Source organism: Megalobrama amblycephala, linkage group LG1, assembly GCF_018812025.1.
Source record: "Megalobrama amblycephala isolate DHTTF-2021 linkage group LG1, ASM1881202v1, whole genome shotgun sequence".
Lineage (NCBI taxonomy): Eukaryota > Metazoa > Chordata > Actinopteri > Cypriniformes > Xenocyprididae > Megalobrama > Megalobrama amblycephala.
In genome coordinates, this window is record NC_063044.1 from 47,114,250 (window position 1) to 47,140,110 (window position 25,861).

The 25,861-nt window shown below is 37.0% G+C and overlaps 1 long non-coding RNA gene and 1 pseudogene across 1 annotated transcript; one reads left to right on the forward strand and one right to left on the reverse strand.

Moving 5' to 3' along the window:
- Positions 1 to 23,720, forward strand: part of LOC125272287 — a 46,680-nt pseudogene extending 22,960 nt beyond the window's left edge.
- LOC125272427 lies at positions 11,952 to 25,802 on the reverse strand. Its single transcript, XR_007185834.1, has 3 exons — positions 25,235 to 25,802; positions 13,121 to 14,310; positions 11,952 to 13,039 (listed from the first exon to the last, which is right to left on the reverse strand). It is a non-coding gene; the product is annotated as an uncharacterized LOC125272427 (long non-coding RNA).
- Positions 25,803 to 25,861: the final 59 nt, after the last annotated feature.

Here is a 25,861-nt window from a genome sequence, read left to right on the forward strand (position 1 = left end):
ACATTTTATAGCACTATTGCCATGAAGACAGGGTTTTTTAAATGGAATTCTGGTTGCTTGAATGCTTGCTCAGATGCTTGAAATAAGGTCTTTGGTTAACACCAGCTAAAGACATTTTCACGTTTTATTCTATGGCATAAAATACATCAGTTATACCCCCCTTGTAATTTTATCAAAGCTTTTACTTGTCTTGAAAAAAGCAGCTGCTATCTAGTGGCTAAATAGGGGCTCCTGCCGATTGTATCTAGGCTTCAATATTCATAAAATCTGTGTTAATTTGTGAAGATTATCATGATAAACAGAATGTGTACGTATCATAATTTTTTGTTGTTTCACAGAACTTATTTTCTGCAATAATCCAAAAAAATCCTTCTGGCTTTTTGTCGAGGGTGATGCTAACTTCTTGTTTGGCCTACAAAAATGTGCCATCACTGTAGCTCTCCATATTGATTGTTGTTAAGGAAAAACATAAGGATGGTTGATATGATGATTGTTAATGACTGTTAGTAAGGAAACTGACTATATCATAAAGTATTCCCCAGCAAAATGTCATTATGACTTGTGCAGAGGTTAGCTATCAATTTATTTTTCATTCATAAACAGTGATGAGGATTCATAGCCTTATTGGGCAAACAGATCTCCTGGTTACATAACTGTGTTGTGCTGCAATGCCTCGGACTGCACCTCTGTCTCTCCTCACCATGTTGTTGGGATGTTACCACTCGTGGTTTCGCACACAATACTGTGGTTTGACATTTAGCCAATCTGATAGAGGTCTCACAGTAAGGAATGTGTGTGGATGCAGTACTGACATTTTCTGCAGCTGGTACTGAGGATAATATTGAAGAACTGAGTCTTGTGTATAAAACTGAATCATTTTATGATTGGGGAATTAAACATTTACTGACATTGTTGTAATAGTAATAAAAGAAACACTTCATCTTGGTTTAACAATAAGGATGGCCCGATGGCCAACTGCCAGGTTTTTCGGTTAGTTGACTCTAGTGCCAAGATACTGTTTTCATGCCTTGCAAACTATGATGTACTAAATGTTGTAAAAAACATCAATTTAAATATGTCATAAAGTTTTTTAGCTTTCTAACACAAATTAAGTTTTGTCAAAATGGGAGCTATGCGCTACAAACTTCTGTATTCTGTAAAACAGGTTGCATCACTTACAGTTCAGGTCTTTTGTATGCGCTGTGTTAAATATAGAGCCATTTTACTCTAGATACCTTTAGGGCCCGTTCACATATCGCGTTTTTTCCACGCGCAAGACAGTTATTTCAGATGTAGCCGTGCGGCAGGCGCACTCATAATGGAAGCGACGTGGTCGCGACGCGCATTCGGTGCATTTTCCAGGCGCATCGAGATGAAAAATTCTCAACTTTTCAGAATGCCGTAAGCGCACCGCAGGTCATGTGACAAGAACCAACCGATCAGCTTCTGCCTTTCCGTAACAAAACTGAAAGCTCAGCCGAACAGTTGATCATAGCTGTACAGGGGTGCGTTTCCCGAAAGCATCGTTGGTAAACCATGGTCGTAACTCCCATTGAACTCTATTGGTAACGACCGAACTTGCGACCATAGTTCGCTTCACGTCCCAGGGCGGTTTTTTATTTCTCATCTCCATCAATATATCTAGTAGTAGAGCTAATACAAGTACTAGAAATCATTAATCCTTAGCTAATACTTCCTCCTCATCGTGGAGAGTGCAGTTCAGGGTTGCATAGCAATGACAGATTATTCTCACTATTATTATGTTATTATTCTCACTAATATTCAGATATTTAAATCAAATAAAATGCCAGCAATATAAAGAACTAGATAGGTTAGCTGATTACCTTAAAAGTCCATAGATATCGCCGTCAGCCGTTAAAGGATTAGTTCACTTTAAAATTAGCCCAAGCTTTACTCACCCTCAAGCCATCCTAGGTGTATATGACTTTCTTCTTTCTGATGAACACAATTAGAGTTATATTAATAAATATATATTTATATTAATAAATATCCTGACATTGCATCAGTTAAGTTTTTTTCTTAATTTGAATAGGGAAGGCGTAGGACATAGCGTAAGCGTTTTGAACTGCGAGAGTTTTACACTTTCTTTATAAATTGAATATGGAAGGCGGTCTGGCAGAAGTTAGATATTTTACTTTATAACTTGTTAAATATGGATATTTTTCTTACACAAACGCTTCGCTTCGCTTCAGAAGGCCTTTATTAAAATGTGACTACCATCTGTTTTATGTTGACACTGCTAGCTTGTTTTAGCAAATATTCTGGGTTTTTGTTTATTCTTGTTCCCTTCAATACTAAATAGCCTACAAAATCTGTGATGTTAAGATTGTTTAGAACGAAATATTGATGCCTGTAAGGCTGAAAATGCTTGTCTAATTTAACATTGCAGTAGAAGATGGTATAATGAAGGGGTTTCATTATTCTTTTACTAATCCTTTACTAATCTGTTGTTCCTGGGTAACAAGCAGTCTGGGGAAGTGGCATATAAATATTCATGAAGTACATTGATTAATGTATGTAGATCAATGCAGGCACCAGAGGCTGTGGAGCCCCCTAGTGGTGACCTGTCAGCACAGTTTTACTTCAGTTATTTACAGGACATGGGTTTATACTTGCAAAGGTTTGTTTCAAACTTGTTCAGTTATGAGATAGGTATAGATAATGTAATAGAAACATATTTAATTGGTAACAATTAACAATAAGGTTTCATTTGTTAGCATTCGGTAGTAGGAATCATGAACTAACAATGAACAACCATTTTCAGCATTTATTAATTTATTAATATTTATTAATAATCTAGATTGTGTTAATTTATATGGTATTATTGTTCTTTGTTAATTCATGTTTGCTCATAATACATTAATGCTAATTTAATTTTATATGTAGAAATTACACATTCTTTAAAAAAGGATCAGCAGGGTTCAATATAGACCCTAGAGTTCTGGAAGGTTCTATATGTTTTTTCTTTTAAGAGAGTAGATTAATAAATACTGTGTTGTTTGTAGTTATGTCATGATATGCATTAATGCAGTTTTATGCGTCTGTAAAAGCACCAATAAGGTGAGAGAGTGATATCAGAAGCAGTGAAACCTTATAGGATTAGTTCACTTTCAAATAAAATTTTCCTGATAATTTACTCACCCCCATGTCATCCAAGATGTTCATGTCTTTTTTTCTTCAGTCGAAAAGAAATTAAGGTTTTTGATGAAAACATTCCAGGATTTTTCTCCTTATAGTGGACTTCAATGGCCTCCAAACAGTTGAAGGTCAAAATTACAGTTTCAGTGCAGCTTCAAAGGGCTTTAAACAATACCAGACGAGGAATAAGGGTCTTATCTAGCGAAACAATCGTTCCTTTTCGGAAAAAAATTTAAATTTATGTGCTTTATAAAAACAAATGACCGCCTTCCAAGTGCTTCCGCCAAAACCGCACTTTCGTATTCTTACGAAATGAGAAATGAGAGTGCAGTTTTGGTGGAAGCACTTGGAAGGCGATCATTTGTTTTTATACATTTACCTTTTTTTCAAAAATGACCGATCGTTTGATGTTTTCATCAAAAACCTTAATTTCTTTACGACTGAAGAAAGAAGGACATGGACATCTTGGATGACATGGGGGTGAGTAAATTATCAGCTCTCAATAAAAAAGCTTAAATGCTTTGGTTTTGATTTTATTTGCAAGTGAACTAATCCTTTAATGTACACTGTTTTATCTTTCTAAAAGTAGTGTTTAACGCAATGACTTTCAGTTTACCATTGTTCAGCAGTTGAGGTGTGAGGTGTGGCTCTGTTTCCTCTCACAGCCCCCGGAGCTGACACATATTCTGGAGATCAGCAACATCGTCTTCACTAGCATGTTTGTCCTGGAAATGCTTTTTAAACTGCTGGCCTTTGGTACCTTCGGCTATATCAAGAACCCCTACAATATCTTTGATGGGATTATTGTAGTCATAAGGTAAGATCTGTGATATATCTATATCTATATCCCTGCTGAAAAATCCATAAACCAGCATCCGTGCTGGTTAAAACTGGTATAGTGGTGGTCCAGCTGGTTGACCTACATATTCATGCTGCTCTCCAGAAAAACTGAGGTGCTGTAGCTGGTCCTTACGCTTCCCATGACCAGCATCCCATGCAAACCAGCATGCAAAAAATACCTTATGCTTGTGACCAGCTATGCTGGATTTTTCAGCAGGGAATTATATTATATGTTAAATTATTTTATATGGAAAATTGATAAAATACTTATCAGATATACACTACTTTTGTTCTCTCGCTACCGACAAGTTTTTAATGATTTTGCTCATCAGAGCTGCATTTATTTGATTAAAAATTCAGTAAATTTATAACAGTAATATTGTAAAATAACTTTTCTATTTTTAAATAATTTAAAATGTAATTTATTCCTATGATCTCAAAGCTGAATTTTCAGCATCATTACTCCAGACTTCAGTGTCACATGATCCTTCAGAAATCATTACAATATGATGATTTGCTGCTCAAGAAACATGTAATTATTTCTTATTTCTTCATTTCATATCAACCGTGTTTTTTTACAAGTAATGCATTACAATATTGCGTTACTGCATAAAAAAGTAACTTATTGCAATACTTACCTTACTTTTGCGCGTTACTTTTACTATAAGTGAAAGAAATAAGCCTCAGGCTGAAGGAAATTCACACCTGTAAAGTAAAATAAGCAAAAATTGAGTATGGTTGAATTGGATCATCATGGAAGGTCAGCAGCAAAGACATTGGTTAATAAAGTGAGATTAAATACATAAAGTATATTTGTGTTATTTAACATATTTAATTAGTACAGGCTTAATATATTCTAATTCTAGTTTGCATTTCACTGTTTTTCTCACTTTGTTCATCTCACAAAAGTATGAATAAAAGTATTACTATCAGTATATTTCTTACAACAACAACAAAATCTTATTGACCCCAAACTTTTGAATAATAGTGGATAATAAAATATTTTAATAAAATAATACAAATGTTATGAAAGGTTTCGTGATGATTAAATGAAACCTAATAAAAGGTTTTAAAGGTCCTGTTTTTCGTGGTTTTTTGAAGCTTTGATTGTGTTTATAGTGTGCAATATAACATGTGTTCATGTTTCGCGTGTAAAAAAACACAGTATTTTTCACATAATTTACTTATCTGTATACCGCTGTTTCCACTGTCATAAAAACGGGCTGATGACTTCCTTGTTCTATGAAGTCCCTCCTTCAGAAATACGTAACGAGTTCTGATTGTGCCAGCGGTTCCTGTGTTGTGATTCGACAGCAGCTTAGCGCATCTTGCCCGGAAAGGTCACGCCTTTTACCATAACGTGGAGATGCACGCGCTCAGTGTTATTGTAAACGTCTTTAATTTTACCCTATCAATTTGAGCCGGAATCAGACCCGGTGATTGGACTGCGGGATGAAAATAACAGCGTTTCGACGACATGGCGACAAACACACTCTACAAACGCAACTCTTGTGTATTCCTGTGGGCGGAGGTTAGTCAAAAAACTGTTTTAGTGACGTCATTAAAGAAGGAAGTAGAGGGATGTAGTCCAAACTGGCCGTTCGATGTAGGCGACTTCTGTTAAATAAAATATCTCGCTTGGCATTGAACTTTGAGCTTTAAAATTTTACAGATTTTATTTATACTCTAACAACAACATTACACACTAACTAAAGTTTGAAACATGGGATCACGAAGAACGGGACCTTTAAATAAATTACATTAAAAATACCTAAACTTTGTACCTAAATACCTAAACTAAGCTAAATTTATTTTTAAAAAAAATCCATGGACATGTTTTGCATCAGCTACCCAGGTGCTGTTGTGAAAGATAGTATGAAATTTCAGCAGGGCTTCTTGTTATTACACAGTATTTTAATTGCTTGTAAGCATACATATGCAATGTTGAGGTTATGATTTTTTTTTAAAAACTGTTTTTAAAACTATTAAACCTTTTTAAAACTATTAAATATAACCATGTGTTTTGGTGGCAGTGTGTGGGAGATCATAGGGCAGGTGGATGGGGGTCTTTCAGTGCTGAGGACATTTCGTCTCCTGCGTGTAGTCAAACTGGTGCACTTCCTCCCTGCACTGCGCAGACAGCTGGTGGTGCTGATGAAGACCATTGACAAGGTGGCAGCCTTCTGCATGCTGCTCATGCTTTTCATCTTCACATTCAGGTGCAGACCACACCCACACCCTCGTTCAACCAGTTAGAACCGAGCTTGTTGCACAGTGCCACCAACACTATAGCTAATCTTGACAGTTTGATTCATAAAACTGTGCTACATGAATTAATTGATTTAAAATCTGTACAACATTAATTCTTTTTTATTGAATGTAATTCTGGAATTATGCACTTAAATGATAATACATTTAATTTTTATTTCACTGTCAATACAGCATTCTTGGAATGCATCTGTTTGGATGCAAATTCAGCATGAAGACGGAGAACGGAGACACCATTCCTGACAGGAAAAACTTTGATTCCCTGCTGTGGGCCATTGTCACTGTGTTTCAGGTCAGAACAGAAACTATGCTAGCTCTACATAGTAAGTTGTAAGTCCATTGTAGGTCCTTAAAGGTGCTAAAGAGGATGTTTTGTTTTATACATTTTTGCAATATTACTTGAAACTGTCTTTACTACCTGATAAAAGACCTTTATTAGGTTACACCTTTATTAGGTGCACTGAAAGTAATAATATTAATATACATCATCTGTGCACGAGGTAGGGCCTTAAAAACATCAGCCAATCGTTTACGCGATCATCGCATAAACGATTGGCCCTCTGGCTTGTCAATCACTGCCATGACGTTCCTTGTGAGAGACGTACGCGGGTGCGCTCTCCAGTAACTTTCCACACTCCACAGGCGCTGCATGTAATGTTTTTGTCAGGAGACAGGAATAACAACTGCAGATTATGAGTTACCTGCGGTGAGTCCGACATAATGAATCCAAAAAACACGACACAGCGAATGCCGGTGGTAAACACTCGTGTTCCAATACTCGTGTACGAGTTTTGGGAGGCGTTCCTTTGAAATGAGCTGTGAAGGAGGGGGGCTGTTCTTACGCATGCGCTCATTTCAAAAACTCAGTAACTGTCTTTGGATTCTCAGTTGATGAAAAAATCCTCTCTATCACCTTTAATTACAATGAATAGAGTTAGACATTTTTTCATACTCTGTCAAATGTAGTCAAGTGTGTTGTAAATAATTGCTTATTTTTGTCAGGCTAGGGTTATTTATGATATTTTAAATATTTGTTTATACCAAAAAACAATTTATTAACTCATATCTATATTTTGAGCTAAAACAGTAGCTAAAGTGCAGCTCACTACAATTGAAAGCCTTTGTGTACTTTTTTTTTTTTTTTTTTTTTTTTTTGCATCAGCACAATTTCATGTGATGAAACTGAATTGCTGAACCTGCACTGTATCTTCCTACCATGCACATTTACAGCTATTCTCATTAGATTATCGCAACACCATTTTGTGGTTAAAAAAGACTTAATTGGTAGACTGGGGAAGTTACTTTCACTTTAGTAAGGAGCTGAACTCTAAATAATATGTACAGTATCATCACAAAACACTATTCAAATGGAGCTACAGCATCAAATTCTGTATTAATTTCCCCACTGTATAATTCAGAGACAGGAAAACACATACAGAAAACATTGCTCTATTGCACATTTAAGTAATTAAATGTTTTTTTCCCTTTACTCAGCCGTCCTCTGTCCTCTACTATTTCTCAGACAAAATGCTTGCGTGTGTATTTCAGATTCTGACCCAGGAAGACTGGAACGTGGTCCTCTATAATGGAATGGCCTCCACCTCCCCATGGGCGGCTCTTTACTTTGTGGCTCTGATGACCTTTGGGAATTATGTCCTCTTTAACCTGCTTGTGGCCATCTTAGTGGAGGGGTTTCAGGCAGAGGTATAAAAAAACCTTCTACAACTGGCTCAGTTACAGTACTATGTTTGTCTTTCTTAAGCATGTGCACAAAATTATATATACAAATATGTAATTATACAAATATTATATACAAAATATAAATTCAATATTGAATAGATATTGAATCTAAAATACAGTGTATGTTAACTCAATTTAAATTTACAGCTAAATATGTAGCTAATATGCAATGTGATCTCCCCTTGAAGAGGCTCAACCTGTGGCGCACAAGTTGAACTTGTGCTACAGACGTTTACATAATTGGCTTCTTAAAGAGTTAGTTCACCCACCGTTTTTTGCACAAACTAAGTAGCTGCTTTCTCCAGATAGTCTGGGGAGTTAAACTGCATTGCTGATACGGTGCTGCAGTGTTTGGCCCATCTGTCATACTGGGGACTGTGTGAATTGTGAACTTGTTATTAGTAGGTGTAAACCTGCAAAGGCTAAAACAAACACCAACTTAACACACCCCGAACCGCAATATTTCTAACAGAGTAGCAGGGCAATGATAACACTGGCACCGCAGCTGTCTGTATGCACAGCAGGCTATGACTGAGTGAAGGGCAGTTTGTTGTTGATGCCAGAGGCCGGCGTCCTTTGAGAGAGCAACTCCTGTTTGGCTTCACTGCACCCTGAATAACACTTTAGTGGGCGGAGCAGTTACTGAAACACTGAGCAGTCCACAAAAATCTCTTGTGCTTTGCAGGGAGATGCTAACAGATCAGATGCGGATGAAGAGAAGCGATCGCTGAACTTTGAAGAGGAGGAGAAGATGGGGGAATTACGAGATACAGGTTACTTACATGTGCTAAATTTACATTTATGTGATTTACATCACATAAAAAGTTATTGCCATGTGAAATTACTTTTATGCACACATGCACACTTCTTACGCTACATAGATTTTTCCTAGTCTTAGCCTGATCGTTCAGACATTAAGTCCATTAAGACCAATTAAAGTGAGCAGTGGTCCTCCAGAGTCTATGCATACCCATGTCACATAAATCAATCTACTGAGGAAAATACCCTTTTTATGCTCTTCTGCCATATACAACTTTAAAGGTGCCCTAGAACCCTATTTCACAGACACATTTCCCAGAATGTGTCTATGAATTTTCAGCTCAAAATACCTCATAGATTTTTTTATTATTCAATGTTTTAACTGCCTATTTTGGGGCGTAATTAAAAATGCTCCGATTCTGTGTGTGTCCCCTTTAAATGCTCGTGATCCCCGCCCACAAGCTCTCAACTCTATAATACATTGCATAAATAAAGTTCACACAGCTAATATAAGCCTCAAAATGGATCTTTACAAAGTGTTCGTGATGCAGCATATCAGATCATGTAAGTATGGTATTTATTTTGCAGATGTTTACATTTGATTCTGAACGAGTTTGATAGTAGCCCAGGCTGTGGCTAACGGGGCTAAAGCTACTCACAGTTAGAGAGATTTATAAAGAATGAAGTTGTGTTTATGCATTATACAGACTGCAAGTGTTTAATAATGAAAATAACGACAGCTCTTGTCTCCGTGAATACAGTAAAAAACAATGGTAACTTTAACCACATTTAACAGTACATTAGCAACATGTTAACAAAACATTTAGAAAGACAGTTTACAAATATAAGTTTACTAAATATATCATGATATCATGGATCATGAACAGTTATTATCGATCCATCTGCTATTTTCGCTATTGTCCTTGCTTGCTTCACAATACCTGCAGAACATCAGATGATTCAGCTGTGCAGCTCCAGACCTTAATACTGGCTTGTCTAATGCCTTGAACATGAGCTGGCATATGCAAATATTAGGGGCGTACATATTAAAGGATTAGTCCACTTTTAAATAAACTTTTCCTGATAATTTACTCACCCCCATGTCATCCAAGATATCCATGTCTTTCTTTCTTCAGTTGAAAAGAAATTAAGTTTTTTGATGAAAACATTCCAGGATTTTTCTCCTTATAGTTGAAAGTCATAATTAGTTTCACTGCAGCTGCAAATTGTTCAACACGATCCCAGATGAGAAATAAGGGTCTTATCTAGTGAAACCATCGCTCATTTTCTTGAAAAAAAATTGAAGATTATATTAGTTTTAACCAGAAATGCTCATCTTGAACTAGCTCTCTTCTTCTTCTCCTCTATTAGAATTCCAGCAGTGTAGACACTGCTAAGTGTATTACTGCCCTCCACAGACCAAAGTTTGAACTAATTGTTATATACTATTGAACTAGCATATTGCATATAAAAAATTAGTTCAAACTTTGACCTGTGGAGGGCAGTAATACGCTTAGCAGTGTCTACACTGCTGGAATTCTAATAGAGGATTAGAAGAAGAGAGAGCATTTCTAGTTAAAACTAATTTTGACCTTCAACTGTTTGGTGCCCATTAAAGTCTACTATAAGGAGAAAAATCCTGGAATGTTTTCATCAAAAACTTTAATTTCTTTTCGACTGAAGAAAGAAAGACATGGACATCTTGGATGACATGGGGGTGAGTAAATTATCAGGAAAAGTTTATTTAAAAGTGGACTAATCCTTTAATGATCCCGACTGTTGCGTCACAGTCGGTATTATGTTGAGATTCGCCTGTTCTTCAGAGGTCTTTTGCACAAATCAAATTTACATAAGAAGGAGGAAACAATGGTGTTTGAGACTCACTGTATGTCATTTCCATGTACAGAACTCTAATTATTTAACTATGCCGAGGTAAATTCAGTTTTAAATTCTAGGGCACCTTTAAGTAATTCCTGGATAATCTATTGTCATTTTATTTAATGAATGGTGTTGACTTTTATTGAATAACCCCTTTCATTTTCACCAATAGAGTTGATGTCGGCGAATGGGCATGTGGATCCTCGTGACACTTTGCCCCCTCCAGTCATCATGCGCACTGCTGCCACACCCATGCCCACTCCAAAGAGCTCTCTTGGCCCGGAGTCCGAGTCCAGGCGGGGCAGTGGGAACTCGATAGATCCAAATGCTTTTGATCAGAAATCCCTGGTAAGAAAAAACAAAATCAAGTGTCAACCTTATGTCCATTACAGCGATGTCATAAGGTGAAGGGATGCCATAATTTACCTTTTTATGACATAGTAAGGTTAGTTTCAACTATGATGTCATGTAGTGCGACTCCTCAAAAACATGATATTTATTAATTAATAATTTATGATATTTTACTTTTTTACAGTACTTTTTACCTTGAAAAATATATGTAAAATAATGATTATGTACATGTAACTGGTTACACACACTAACAATGTATTCAAGGTGTAGGGAAAATGTGATATCACTTTCCACTTGATGGTTACACCCAGTGTTACGGAAAGTTAGAAGTAATGCATTACAATATTGCTTTACTCCATAAAAAACTAATTGTGTTACTTTGTTACTTTTTATGGAAAGTAATGTGTTACATTACTTCTGCGTTACTTTTTCTAATCTGGACTGGGCTTTGTTTGTTTGTTTTTATAACAGCAAAAAAGTTATATTTTTAGCAAATGTAAAGGCCTGAACTGCATTAGTAAAACAAAAAGTGTGCAGGATATTTACATACAATCTATTGTAGAAAACAAAACTTGCAAATGTCTTCTATCTTTTGTCAATGACAAAGCTCTTTATTGAGCATGCAGGTTGTGCATGACTATGTACTGCAGGTAAAGCAAATTAATGCTGGTCGCTATTCACTGCCACTATATTGCCATGTTTCTATTATTTCTTGTGAAAGATTTCTTATGAGCTCTTGGACAAAAACACTTTAAATTGACTTTTGAAAGGTGTTGCATGGTGTTGAAACTGAAACTGCAAAATGGAGTGAATAAAATGTCCATAAAAACTGCATTAAAGTGTCAGTACTGGAAATATTCTATAATGATTTCCCACAATTGTATTACAAGCTGCATAATTACAGCTGCATCATGGTGTCATTTCTACAAGTTGAATTAGAATCAATCAATTAGACGTTGAGACAAAGTGGATTTTAATTGTGCAAAATCTGTTTTACAGAAAACCTATTTGCAAAATAAACAGTTAGTTAGTTAAATGGCAATTCATCACATTTAAACAAGCATCCATTTGAATCCCTATTTATTAATATATTGAATCAAGACTATTAACGTTCTTATCTACCCTAAACACTTTAAACTCCAGACAATTTAGAGCTGTAGTAATTAGCTGTAGTTCTTCTTCAATTTGCTGATGCCTCTCTCTTGTGTGTTACAGAGTTTCTGTCTCCGTCTCAAGAGGACATTAGAAGCATATAAACCTAAGTGGTGTAAAGATCATGAGGACTGGTCCCTTTATCTGTTCTCGCCTCAGAACAAGTAAGCATTTGCCATCTCCTATCGTCTACTGACCAGTTTGTCCTTTCAAAGTTTCATGTTCACTTTTGTAACTGTTACATAATTCTGTCCTAGGTTTCGGATGATTTGTCAGAGGTTAATTTCACACAAAATGTTTGATTATGCAGTTTTGGTATTCATCTTCTTAAACTGCATCACTATTGCTCTGGAAAGACCCACTATACAGCCACCTGTAAGTTTGCTTTAGTGAAATCTCATCCTTAATAGTCAATCTGAATTTAATATTTGAGATTTTCATGCTTATTGGATGTATGATACATTCTGTTTTTCATTTCAGGAGAGAATGTTTCTCAGTATTTCAAATTATGTTTTCACTGTGATTTTTGTTGCTGAAATGACTGTGAAGGTATGATTTTGTTTTTTCTAATGTACAAAGAGTGTTCATTCCACAAAACAATCACATTGATGTGATATGACTTGTGTTAAAGGTGGTGGCCCTTGGCTTCTGCTCCGGGAAACACAGTTATCTGCAGAGCACCTGGAATGTTCTTGATGGGGTGCTGGTTTTTGTCTCTCTCATTTACATTCTGGTCTCTCTGGCTTCCACTGGTGGAAACCGAATCCTTGGCATCCTGAGGGTTCTTCGCCTGCTGAGAACTCTGCGGCCACTAAGGTGAGTCAGCGAAAGGTCACAACGTGCCTGTCTGAGGCACGGTCAATCAATGAAATCCGCTATACAGTCATTGCTCCTGTTAGGAAATAAACTGAAGGTTAGTTGTGTGGTTGCATTATCTCCCGAGCCTACACGCTAAAAGCCCCTTCTCACTTACCGATTCAACAAAAGTCTATTATCCTTGAATTTGTTTTAGAGGTAAGACCAAGCGGTGGTTTATCAATCTTAAAGGTCACCCAGTCTATTGTACCATTACATAAATGTTACTGCAATCCACAGACTGAAATAGGTTGTGTCTTTGTTTTTCACTTAAATAGAGTGATTAGTCGTGCTCCTGGACTGAAGCTGGTGGTGGAAACGCTAATAACGTCCCTGAGGCCCATTGGGAACATTGTGCTGATCTGCTGTGCCTTCTTTATTGTCTTTGGCATTCTTGGAGTTCAGGTAATTGCCTCAACCGCTACACAATACATGCTTTTCAACAAAAATATGAGGGTTTTTTTTAGATAACACAGCATCGATATTATCTATCACAGCTCTTCAAAGGAAAGTTTTACCATTGTGAAGGTGCTGACACCAAAAACATCACCAATATGGAAGAATGTAAAGATGAAGGTTACAAATGGATTCGGAGAAAGTACAACTTTGACAACTTGGGACAGGTAACTGTTGTTCACTAGACATTATTCATTGGTTTGGACACATTGAATCATAATAAAGTGATTGGCTGAGTGAGGTCATGTTGCCTTTTCATTTTTATAGGACCTTCAGAAAACATTTTCTGCTGTAATTTGTTTGAAATGATTCCCAGACTGTCATTATGAGCTCTGTTACTGCACTGAATAAATGATGGTTTTGCCATTTACTGTTTCTCTTCCGCAGGCTCTCGTGTCTCTGTTCGTGCTTTCCTGTAAGGACGGATGGGTCAATATAATGTATGACGGGTTGGACGCTGTCGGGGTGAACCAGCAGGTTTGGATCTGCTTTCCTCATTCTGGCCGGTGCTGTTTCCGTATTTATAAATTCACATAACTTTTCTAATTTGTCATATGATGGATGTGTCTTCTCTCTACATGTCCTTCACGCCTGCAGCCTGTGCGCAATCACAACCCCTGGATGCTCCTCTACTTCATCTCTTTCCTGCTGATTATCAGCCTTTTTGTGCTGAACTTGTTTGTGGGAGTGTTGGTGGAGAACTTCCACAAGTGTTGTCAGGACCAGGAGGAAGAGGAGGCGTGTATGCGTGAGGAGAAGTGGCAGAAACTGCTGGAGAAAAAGCGCAGAAGTAAGGAGAATTGCGGGTCTGGTCGGTAGTCTGTTTTTCTGAGCACTGCCTGCTTCCAGAGCCTGAGAGAGAAAGATTTTTTTTATTATTATTTTTAAAAACAAGCAGTCATAAGGCTGAGTACATTAAAAAAATGTGCACATTTTGGCACAAATTTGATGTCAGCCTTGGATTGTGATGGACTGCAGCATGTTCCTGCATGAGATGCCCGCAACACCAAATTCTGCATGACAAGCCAACAGGGGAAGTTTGCACAGTACATATGGGGTCAGCATCAAGGCCAAAGCAGCAGAGCGTCCTGCTATGAATATATAATAGAAGACAGTTTTATTTTAAATAGAAGATTGTACTAGTACTAATTAGGACTGTTTACTTAACGTGTTAATTTAGTGTTCATTTTCCTACCATCAGAGCAAATCAAGATTGTAATATCAAGTAGAGTGTAGAGTCAGCGCACCTCGCTAAACCAAACTTACTGAGAACAAGCAGCACAAAGTGAGCAAGAAGCCATTCGCACATCCGTGCATGCAAAAGCGGTTTTCAAGGTTTGCGACTTTGAAACTTGAAAAGATGCTTTTAATACTGTAGAAGCATTGCACAATATGCAGCGTAATGGCCAAAGATGTCAGTCTGTATGTATACTTGTATGTGAACGGCCGCCAGGTCTACACTAATGTTGATTTTTCAAAAGAAGTCTTTTAGGCCCACCAAGGCTGAATTTATTTGTTCAAAAACAGTAAAAACAATAATACTGTGAAATATTATTACACTTTGAAATAACTGTTTAACTGATATTTATTCTAGAGCACTGAACTCAAACATATGTAAAACGACATCAAGGAAAGTTATATTATCCAGTTGAGAGATCTGAATCGGTTAGTTGGTTATGGTCTGGCTGTCTGTCTGTCTTAATCAGTTTGGCACACTGAGGGCACTATTAGTGTTGTCTGGTCCACTTCTGTGAGCATTAAGGACTCTGAGAAAGCAGGCCATGATTTTACGTGACTAAACGAATAAATGTGAAGAAGTGTTTTCTTGTTTAAGCACCATGCCTGCCAGGGCAAAGCTTCCTGATAAATGATCTTTAGCATAAAAGCCGACAGTTTTATCTAGGTTTGTCACACTTGGCTCCTCTAGCCTTTACTGCAGTCAGGGGATTAATCGTGTATGTGAGCGTGACTTATAGTACTCATAGCTGAGTCCATAGCAGTTGAGTTTTATTTCCCTAGATCTATTCAAAGAGCCCCTCAATGCATTCATCTGGGATAGATTGAAGGTCGTCTCACAAACCAGTCCTCACAACACAGAGTGAGTTTAGAAGGACAGGAAAGAAAAGAAGGCAAACATTTGAATACATGGTGTTTCTTCAACTTTGGCCATGCGGACATTAAGAAAATAGTTTTGTAGAACACATTTGTCATAAATCACGAGAATTGTCTTTTTTTATCAAGCATTAAAAATGCCCACCACATCTGAATTACGTATTGTGTAGGCAGTCTTTGATGGAAATGACATTTTTAACATTTTTTTTTTATTAAAATGGCATACACATTTGAGTTTGCTAATTAAATGGCTAGCATTTTATGCATCTTAAACACAATGAAATGACATTTTCACACTTTTGCATAATTTGACACAATTTTAATGGAAAAATATTATGCTTACAAGTGAGATTTACCTCAGTGTTTCGCTCAACTATACACTCAGTATTATTTCATCATTATTTCATGAATAATCATTTCCATACAGTAAATCTTGCAATTGTTTATTTCACATTTGTTTAGATGATCACATTTGGGATATAAATAACATAAACCCCTGGTATGGCTCTCTTAAAACAACATATCCAAATAACATCTGTATCTGTCCATTATCCAGACTCACATGGAATCTGCTTCCACAGAAAGCTCAGTGGATTGCCTCAAAATTGGAATATCAAAGTTGTACCACTCTTGAGCTCATTTATGAAATATTTAGGCTAATAAAGCGTCATTAAGAGTACAGTAAGTTCAACTCATTTTATATTCTGCAGAATACAGCAGATTTTCCCCAAATTCAGAGCAGAAAATGTGGGAAATATCCACAGATTCCATCTGGGCCTGCCATTATCCCATCATATTGAAAAACAGGCTGTTTCTGTGTGCAACTGTAAAAGACTTTCAAGGTGGTCATGAGAGTCGTATCTGCTAGGGAGAGATGTCCCATGTAATGGTTATGCTCTACCTGCATGTTGAACTCTATCAGATATTCAGTAGCTCAATGGCTTCTCTCTTGGCATATGATATTTACCTGTAAACATGCTTTTATGGCAGACTCAGAAAGATGGATTCAAACTCAAATCAATTTTGTGGTTGCTGTCATGTCCAATATATCACACACAGTTCAACTAATCGATAAACAGTCACCTCTAAGCTCTCCTTGGTAAACACTCAATATGTCCCCATCACCTGAGCTACTCGCAGAAGTCCTTTCATATGTTCTCCCACACACTGCCATGTTTACAACGGCATGTTCACCAAAGCAGCATGCTTGAAATCCATGAAAGCACAAGTGCTGCATGAGAGGACTGTTAATGGATAGTATCTCAATAATAGCATAGTGATGGCAAGATAAAGTACTGTGCCCGGTTGCATAAAGCACCTTAAGTGTAATTTTCCCTTAAGTTCGCCCTTATGTTTCCCTTAAACTTAAGGGTGTTGCAGAAAATAACCGTTAAGTGTTACTTAAGGGTTTCTTTAGGTGAAACGTCATAAACCCTAAGAATTTCCCTTAAGTATATATTTTTCACTTAAGTAATCCCTTAAAAAACCGTAAGTGTTGCATAAAGCCCCTTAACCGTCATTTCCCTAAGTATAACGTAAGGTTCGTAAAACTTCACCTTAAGTGTTACACGGAGTGAGCAGGTTCAATCCAAGTCTTCTAACGAGACACGATCGACCGCTTTATATGATAAACAAATTGTACTTTAGCAGTTTATTCACATAAACGTTAATGAAATCACATATGTAGCACATATCTTATATAGTCAACGGAAGCGCAAACGTGCGTGCATCACACGCAAAAACAAACCTGATTGGTTCTTGCACGCTCGTTTGAGCTCCCGACACAGCCGTAATCATATGGATGTCTTTCAATAAATGGAAATAAATGATGAAAGAATATTAAAAATATATTTATTTGTTATCCAAAGATGAATGAACGTGTTATGGGTTTGGAACGACATGAGGGTGAGTGAATGACGGCAGAATTCTCAATTTTGAGTAAACTATCAATTTGAGTTTCTCGTCTGGTCTTTCTCTTTCATATTTGGTTTTATTTATTGCTTTCTTTATCCATCGTAAGTTGTTTTCTGTGAAAACATGTCGCGATCGGTATTAACAAATAACGTGTCCATGGCAACAGTAGAATTTTTCAACGGCAAATCCTGGGATGCTGTCGTTAAACACTTAACAGTTTCCCTTACCTAAGTGAACAGTTTAAGAGATTATATGCAACACCCTTAAATCATTCCCTTAGTTAAGGGGAAATCACGCCTTAAGTGTCATACTTAAGGGAAAAACTTAAGATGCTTTATGCAACCGGGCACAGGTCCTCTCTGCAGCAGTCGTCCCCTTATACCCAGTGCCTTTTGCCTCTGCATCAGTGATTTGGTTTATCTGCATTTACCCTGCACTGACTCTTCTGTGCTGTCTGTCTGTCTGTCTGTCTGATTGTATCAACAGAGGCCCAGCAGAGACCGTACTATGCAGATTACTCTCCAGTCCGGCTCTACATCCACACACTGTGTACCAACCGCTACCTGGACCTCTTCATTACCGGCATCATCTGCATCAATGTAGTTACTATGTCAATCGAGCATTTCAATCAGCCACCGGTGAGTCTGTGAACTACCATTGCATGAAGTTGCATTTTATCATTGAAACCAAAAGTAACTTATTTTTGTGAAATGTTCTGCTTGGAAAGCGTTTGTGCTCTTTCATTAAAATAAATGGCACCTATTTTTATATAAACGCAAAGGCATTTGTGCATTATTAAATGTGTTTTAAGTGTCCATATGCTACTTTACTATAAATTGTACTACTGTAAAACTGGTGAAATAATTTCTCCTATCTTCCACAGTACCTTGAAGAGGCATTGAAATACTGTAACTATGTCTTTACCATCATCTTCACAATTGAGGCTTTGCTCAAACTTGTCGCATTTGGTTTTCGGATATTCTTCAAAGACAGGTATTGTTGATATGTGAACAGAATATAATGTGTATACCCTGTACTTAAGTTTAACAATGAATGCAAATCTGTATTGTACTAAAGAAGTTTCTGGAAGTTAAATCAGTATTCTTAAGTGCTTATTAGGGTGCACCTCAGATGGTATACTAACTATATACACATTACATTCTCATTACCAATTTTTTTCTAACTAAGCTATCTTATTCTAATTCTAATCCTGATACTAAAGTCACTTTAAGGAGGTCTATGAGGAGTCATGTCAGTCCCCAACCCCTCAGTGACTCTTTGTGCAGTGGATAAAATTGTGTTCTTAGATATCCGTAGTCTTGCTGTAATTTGTAAGTGCTTAACCCGATAAAGTTAATTAAAGACTCTATCAGCTTTGTGTACAAAAACATGAGATCATGATCCCTGTTGTTTATCAATAATCCCACATTAGCACATGTACAGGTGCAATCAACCATATGTTGTTGTATTTGCAATATGCTTATAAATCTGTGTATGGTTTGTTTGCTCAGCTTGCTTAATGTTCAGACACTGATTAGCTAAATTACACTCTTTGCTGGATGTGGTATTTTAATTGTATGATACTTTAATGTGCTGGCAGATGGAACCAGCTGGATCTAGCCATAGTCCTGCTCTCTATCATGGGCATCACACTTGAGGAGATCAAGATGACTGCAGCGCTGCCAATCAACCCCACCATCATCCGCATCATGAGGGTGCTGAGAATAGCTAGAGGTACTGCAGTTTTTTTAGCTTCTTTTGTTTTTTTCCCCCCAAACCATACAAAATGTATTTGTGTGGTCTATTACAAATGCATGTGATTTTGGATATGGGTTTGTCTGTGCTTTTGCCCAACAGTACTGAAGCTTTTGAAGATGGCTACAGGCATGAGAGCCCTGCTGGACACAGTAATGCAAGCTTTACCACAGGTACATAATGTTGTGTGTTTTTATATTCATTCATTCATTTATTTGTTTATTCATCAATTAATTCATTAATATAAATGTGTTATTTTTATAAAAATATTTTATAGCATTTTTTCTTTTCTTTTGTGCTTTTATGATATTATTTAACATGGCCAGATACATTAGGTTATACCAATGTGCTTTTAAAACAATATTTTTAATATGTTGTATTATAAATATTATGTATTGTATATTTTAATATTATATATGGGTCAATAACGTGAGGGGTAATTTTTTGTCTAAAAGGCTTAATAATAATAAAAAACAAAGATATGACATCTAAAGTGTGTAAGGTAGTACAACTAGATCTCTTTTATTGAATCCAAAAGGTTTTAATTATATTTTGTTACATATAAAGGTATTTTAAAGTTTTTGAAGTGCACACGGTTTAACCATCCAAAGACCAATACAGTCATTTCATTTGTGATTAAAATATCTTAAAATGTAATAAATGTATATGTTTTTTATTCTGGCATGTTTTTATAACATCATATATCAACATAGTGCAACATGGTATTAAAATTATGCGTAGAAGTCGTTGCTTTGTTATGAGGAAGAATGTCCAGAAAAATGTATTTCATTGATGTCATTCGGAGCAACCAATATAAAGGGAACATTTTGGATCAAGTTATGCGGTCAATATCATGTGACAGGACTTGACATCATTCAGTCACCTGCAAAGGACCACATGATTGTGAAGCAAAGTAACTAACTCTCTCTTAACTAATAGAAAAATTCATGTTTTCACTCGCTCATACGCATGTCCCGAAACATCAGGTCATTTGGTACAACCGCTATAAAACATGGAAAATGTTGCAATAAATATAAAAGGTTTGATTGTCCTTTTGCTTGCTAGCAAGATATCAGTCTGTTAGCATCGTCTGAAAATATCGTCATTCGGTTTAACCAAAAGTGTCATTCGGTAAAACTGAATTTTTTGTTAAAACAAATTACTTTCTTGGTGACAAATTTTGCCAATCTTGCAAAAAAAATGACAAAAGCAGTGTTAATTGATTATTAAAAAAACAATTAATTTTGAAGTTTTATTCAGTGTCAACAATGAAATTATATCTCCATTATGTTTTTTTTACACTTTTAAAAACCATATTCGTCCCATATATATTGTAATTCAAATACATACAGTTTATATTAGAGACAAAATATTTTTGCAGTGCATACAGTATGCCGTTGTGTGTATGTTTGCTTTAGAGGGATGTAGATGTACTGCACAATTGCATTTGTTTGTGTCTTTGTGTGGATATGTAAGACATGGAGAACAGAGGACAGAGAAAAAGTTGGAGATAAAGTATCTATAACACAGTGCTACTCCCCATGATTGATTGTTTAATAACATACTGTGATAATCCGCTTTCTCTCTTTAGGTGGGAAATCTGGGCTTGCTGTTTATGCTCCTCTTCTTCATTTATGCGGCACTTGGCGTGGAGCTTTTTGGGAAACTAGGTCAGTGCTGCAATCCTGCTCACTGTTCATACTGAGCTCTCCATTTCACAGTTTTAGCGGCTTTGCTCTACCTTAGCTGCCACTCTCATTTTTAGGTCAGAAATGCTTCAATTTGGTCCCCATTGGGAATGCTTCTCTCACAGTTTTAGAGCTCTTTTTAGTCTACAGTACTGTCATATTGGAAGAAGAACCTAAATTAGCGCTGTTGATCTTTGGAGCTTGCTCCTGCAATAGTAGCATATTTATGAGATAGCCTCTAGGCTCAAAGAGACATTTCTATGCTACTTATATCCCCGTGAGAGGCCTCTGGAACACAAATGACAGGATTACGCTTTCTCTTAAAGGGCAAGCACTATAATTACTTTCATTAGCCTTCAACTTTAAAATCATTACTAATTATTGTGTCAGACGTGTCTGGGGGTAACGGCTCATTTGCTTCTTTAATGATAATACCGAGGACTCTGTCAGGTTATCTTCACTTTTAGCAACACATTCAGTGATAATCTGGGAGTCTAGCTGTGCTTTTTGTGTATAAGATGTTTAAAAGTACTTGACGCTTGTTAAACTATTGACTACCAATATTTTCATCTAGAATGCACTGACGAAAACCCATGTGAAGGATTAAGTCGACATGCTACGTTTGAGAACTTTGGAATGGCCTTTTTAACATTATTCAGAGTATGGACGGGGGACAACTGGAATGGCATAATGAAGGTACTATAACACAGAAGAGTTTTTCATTGTTCTTCTGTAACTGCATTGAGAGAGTTTCACAGGTGCAGGTTTAGTCATTAACATGTTGCATATGTTCAGGACACTCTGCGAGAGTGCGATCAAGCAGAAGATAAGAACTGCGTCTCCTATCTGCCTCTGGTCTCCCCCATCTACTTCGTCACCTTTGTGCTGATGGCTCAGTTTGTGCTGGTTAACGTGGTGGTGGCTGTATTGATGAAACACCTGGAGGAGAGCAATAAGAACGCTAAAGATGATGCAGAAATGGACGCTGAGATTGAGATGGAGATGAAAATGGCTCGGTGTCTCAGAAACGTCTCAGCAGGGAGTTCTTCAGAGTCTGAAGGCAGGGCAACTTATGTTGGACCACGCCCAGATTCACCCAGACAGGTATACATGCCCTGGTTTGCCTGAATTACTCATAAATAAACATGTATTTATGTAATAGTATAATGAGAGGTTTTCAAACTGGGGAACCCCAGGGGGCTGCAAGAGAGTGCTGGGGTACGTGTAAATAAATATAATATTAAATGTATTTTTAGGGCTGTCAAATTAACATGATAAGTTAACATTTATCATGATTACATGTTCACGCTGTCCTGTGTTTATTCTTTCAGGGGGCAATCAAAAATGATTCCATCGACGTGCAAAGTTTTGACTCCAAGGACAATCTTGAAAGACAGGCAGGGATAACCACAGGCTTCAAGCTGCATGTTCCTCGTATCGACGGCCACAGCATCCCTCAGGCGTCACCCTTGCTTCCCCCACATGGACAATTACCCAGTGTCCGCACCTTCCAGCAGTCCCATAGCCAGCACAATATCAATTCTCGACCTCCCAGCCTGGCCAGCAGCAGCAGAAGCACCAGCCCCAGTGGCTCCATGTTTGACTCCGCTGATCCGACCGACGAGGAGGTCCGCCACATCGACAGTACACCGCGGCTGTAGGCAGAAGCACGGAGTCACTCCCTCTCTCCTTACGCCACCTCAGGGACGCTGCTTCCCATGCTCATGAAGAACTGCAGCAGTGCTGCCAACTTAGGCGAGTTAAGCATCAAAGACCCGAAGAAGTGCTTCAGTGTGGACACTGAGGGTTTTCTGGAAAAACCCCATGGTACCGATGACCATCGCAGGCACTCAATTGAGATTTGCTCTTCAGTAGATGATGGGCTGTTTGGTCAAGAACTCAGCGAAAAGAGGCACGTTCCTATGCGCGGACAGTCATTGCACATTCCCCGGAAGAAAAAGATGAGCCCTCTGTAGCGCCCCCTTCCTCTAACTGGGAATTTTATGGGTGACGCCCTGGTTCTTTAACCCCTTAACCAGCGCCCCCCTTTTTGAGTATTTATATGAAAATGCACTCTCCAAACTTTAATGTTTATAATTCAAGAATGCTTTGGAATGCATTGGTAACATTGGTCTTGTTTTAAAGAAGACACTCAGTAGGTTGTAGCTGAAGTGAAACCACTTCAAAAAATTCAAGTATGAAAAGGTTATAAAAGTTTGAATTTACTGTAAATCAAATGTACTGTATTTAACATTTTATATTTTATGTAAAATATGTATTTCACAGAATGTGTGTTTGATGCATCCAAAATGGCCGATATTCATATTAATGCATTTTTATTAATATTTATGTTAATAATTTATGGCTGATGATTTATCAGTTTTACTTTTGCTTTCATATATTCATGTACTCCTATTTTATATATTTATTCTTATCATATTTTCAAGTATTTACTTGTTATTGTACCCTTATGATCATTCTTCTTTTATATTTAAGAGTATGTATACTCGTTATATTCAGTTGTCTTTAAAGTGTTACAGTGTGACAGGTCACGCTGACACGATTGTGCAAAACATGTCTGTTATTAATTCTGATGACATTTGAAAAGTGTAAGATTTGCAAAATACAAGGGAAAGGCCCCTATGACATCACGGATAAATCCATTGACCTTTTTGATTAACGAAAACAAGGTCTGAGTAAATTTCCCTGTACGCTTATGGTATAATATGGACTGAGTTGTTGACAATTGGGCTTTTCCCTCCTTTGCTCTCCTTTGCTTCTGCTTCTTCTCTCTTATCTGTAAATGTCTTAATTATTGCTCTTTTTGATAGAATACTCTGGATTTTACAATCCCCTAAATTTTATTATTAACTATTGACTGCTTCTTTATGGTTGTTATTTTACCTTTTGGTTTTATTAAGTATTTTCATTATCGATTAAAGTTTGTGTGTGAGGCTAAATTTAATTGTAATGAATAAATCATTTTTCATCAACGTTATCACAGCCTGGATCTCATTTTCCTAAGTTTCAGCACCAGTTTTACTTTAAAATTGATATAAATTCAAAGCCATATGTCTTCATATCATAACTTGATATCACAAAAATTGAAGTTCCTATAACATTTTGTTCAGTCTCATCCACCCAAGTGCACATTTTTGTATTTCCACCTGAATTTGACATAGCCACGTCTAAATGTTCACCCTACACACATATAGTGGAAGAAATTTAAAATGTTGGTGTCATTGTACAGACAACTTATTAAAATAACATAATTAGCTTGCAATACTTGCAAAATAATGTTGTAAATGTTTAAAAGATTACAATATTTACAAAAAAAATAGGCGCTTGTGTTTTTATTTCTAAATCCTGTCTTTGAAAAGCTGTAATTTAGGTTCTGCTTGCTCTACTGACCAGCTGTTTGTTTTGTTTGATTCCACTGGGTAAAAGATGATACAGAGTTTGTGGCTGATTTTAGTGTAGAGAATCAGTGATCGTGTAGAAATGTGAGGTTAGTGTTTGTTTTCATGCAGTGATCACATTTCACTGCGTGATTCTTTCAAAGATTATTGGAACTACTATGTTAAAACATTATAATAAACTATATAGCTGAATTTCTGAGAATGAGAGCTTTCTTATGATATGTGACTTGTCCGTTTTGTGAAAAGCATATAAAATAAATATTCATATCCCAACCCCCCCCCCCCACCCCACCCAGTAGGGGGGCGATGTGGGATGACTATTTATTTAAACCTTAATTTATTACTTTGTGTAACATAAAAACAAAAGTCATTATATTGTATGTAAAGCTGAGAATCTAAGCTTTCAAATGGTACCATATATGGAGTTATATTAATGCCAAAAGTGTTAGAAAATTAAGTGTAAACGTTATGACGTCACACTGCGGGTTAAGAGGTTTATGGGGTTAATTTGTAATGCTATCCATTTTGTTTATACCTCAATATAGCAGGAAAAATGTAGAACTCAATTACCACAAATACAAAATAAGTTAAATCAGACTTGAATGTTATCAATAGAAAAGAAAGAAAATATATATGTGATGTATTCGTTTCAATAAAGCTTCTGTTAAAACAAGTGTATGAGTCCTTTTCTCAAAACGACATTTACATGAAACAAAATAAACGGTATCAATGAAAAATAAAACGTTTCCAACCCAATAGAAATTCCTAAGCCGGCAAATGATTTAAATAACCCTTAGTTTCTGTTGCAGGCCTGTTTCGCTGCTCGGCCAAAAACACACGGCCGCTTCACTCAATTGAGCCACAAAGAAAATAAAAATAAACAGGTACCTTTATAGAAAATGTTGCTCTCTTCAATCAGGATCAGTCACAGTCCGTCAGGTTAATCGAAATCCATCAATCGCGAGCCGCACTCTCGAGCAGCCGTCAGCGGTTCTCTATTGATCCAGCAGCTCAGCTTCTCTCGCTCCGTTCAACAGCGCACGAGACTCCCGAACATCCGTTGTGTCGTTCTCCCTCAGCTCGTACGATAAAGACACTGGCTCGCCGCCAGCGGTTCTTCCGTTCACGTCTGTGACGCACTTTAAATATACTCGAACATCGCGGTCACGCTTAGCCAGCAGTAACACAGTTCAAAGTCCACTCTAATATCCTCGAGATGAACTATAAAGTACACAATTCTATAAACAATTCACACTTCTCGCCGACATCTCACACCTGCTGTTCCCCTTCACTCGTGCGTTATTCTCTCCTTCTGCTTCTTGTCCCGCCCCTCCTCCATATCCTGATACCTGATAGGTTATTATTCACAAAGTACCCAATCAAATAATAAAGAAATCAATTTAGGTTATTTCGGAGCACATTTTCCACAGTACATTAACTTTAACCTAACTTTATACAATTTTTCAAAACAAACTTTATCTAAATCAGAAACCCATAACAAATACCCACATGGGC